General features: G+C 37.2%; 1 pseudogene; it reads right to left on the bottom strand.

Moving 5' to 3' along the window:
* Positions 1-1,051: 1,051 nt before the first annotated feature.
* Positions 1,052-1,170, bottom strand: LOC118609080 (annotated as a pseudogene).
* Between the last annotated feature and the right edge of the window lie 832 nt (positions 1,171-2,002).

Genomic DNA, 2,002 nt, shown 5'->3' on the forward strand with positions numbered 1-2,002 from the left:
ACAGTTTTCGAACCATGTTTTGGTATTTCTTTATTGTAAATATGAGGCACTGCAAAAAAAAAAAAAAAAAAAAAAAAAATAGAAGTGCCCTAAGCTCCTCTTAATCTCTGAGAAACTCCACTTAGTTTGCAATGTGTGCAAGCTGAGACGAGCCTAGTTGGAGTGAAGAGCAAATAAAGCAGGTAAAGTTATTTTTAATTGACAACTTGGAATATTAGTGGGTGAGGTACAATTAGGCTGTGAATTAATTACAATCTAATTCTTGCCAGAAGTTCTTTCAGAGGCAGCCTAATCAACACGTCAGTTCTTCCTAGCCTTGTTCTTTAGCTTTGTCCCTAAGTTACCTGAGGAACGGTACTAATCCACGTGATACCAGCCAGGCTGTGCTATTCAGCTCTGCAGAAATGCTGTCACTGTGTTAAGATTTCTTCCTGACTCCCAGCTTTTCTAGAATGCTAGAAACTCAAAGATTCACTTTAGATGTCTTTTATTCCAGTTCCTTCATTTTGGAAATAAAAAGAAATAAATCAAGGCCCAAGAAGGGAATAACTTGCCCAAAACTTGTAAAGACAGTGAGTGGCAGAATCAGATATCCATCTCCCTTTTCCTTTTTTGTGGCAACCTTTTGGGAACGGGAGTCTCTCTGGCCTCCTCTATCGTATATCCCTTCTCCTCCATGTACTCATCCATAATTTCTGGTTTTGAACACCTTGGGTATACGGTGATAAGTGCTGAATGTTTAGGAAATTTCTTTACTTCTTTTCTTTCTTTCTTATGTCGGGTTCTTTCGGGTCGTATGGTCGTGATATTTATTCTTCTTGTCTGTATTTCTTTGTTAGTCTTTATGTTCCTGATGTATTCATTTTTTTCTTTCTGTATTTATTCTTTCTATTCCCTTATTCACATCCTTCCTTCCTTCCTTCCTTCCTTCCTTCCTTCCTTCCTTCCTTCCTTCCTTTCTTTCTTTCTGGTGAGGCAATCCTTGGTTGACCTCACAGATTGCAAGGAACTTGTCAGTTTACGATCCCTTATTTTTTAAATATATTTTTTATGCCTATAGCACCTGGTCTTCCTAGATGGTTTCCCATACAAGTACTAACCAGGCCTGACTCTGCTTAGTTTCTGAGATGAGATGGGATCAGGCTTGTTCAGGGTAGCAAGGCTGTAGACTAGGAAATTTCTTTAAGATGATCCACATATTCACGTTCATTTATTGCCCACAGTACTACTTTCAAAAGGAATTCATACTCCATAGATTGAGGGGAAACTTTTGACTGGAGAGTCCGTGTTGGGCCAGTGACTATGTTTTTTTGTACTGACTCTGAAATTAGTGAAAATTAAATAGAGGCTTAAGTTTAATATCACCATTGTCAGTATAATGAAATCATTGTAATATAAGCACTAGGACCAGACGATGTGTCTTCAACTGTATTCTACCATATCAACCTGGAGACCTTGAGTTACGTTACTTAACCTTCTGTGACTCAGCTCCCTCATTCACGAAAATGGGGATAATAATAGTTCTTATCTGACAGAATTGATGTAAGGAATAAATAAACAAAATATTACATGGAAAGCTTTTGGAATGGTGCCTGGCATCTAGCCATTATTGGTATTTTTGTAACCTAATCCAGGTTTTCTTACTGAAAGGCATGCATAATGGGAATTTTGGAGCATGCATCTCAAATAGCTAAATATTTCTTTATATTATATTATACTTATGTCAAAAATAGAAGTAAAATTGATGAGATCAAAAATGAAATATTTTTGGATGCCAAGAGATTGTCTTTCACATATATTCTCACGGGAAACTCTGGACACCACTAGAATACTCTCATGCCCAATGTTTTATGCTGTTGCTTCCTTCCTCTTTGTTTCACAGTCTGCCATCGAACCACAAAATGAACAAAGGACAAACTTCATTCCTCTCCTGAAGCAATCATTCCTATGATACCATTGCTAACTTTAATCAAATATAGTGGTTTAAAGTGCCGGTAACCTT

Source organism: Rousettus aegyptiacus, unplaced genomic scaffold (assembly GCF_014176215.1).
Source record: "Rousettus aegyptiacus isolate mRouAeg1 unplaced genomic scaffold, mRouAeg1.p scaffold_m13_p_10, whole genome shotgun sequence".
Lineage (NCBI taxonomy): Eukaryota > Metazoa > Chordata > Mammalia > Chiroptera > Pteropodidae > Rousettus > Rousettus aegyptiacus.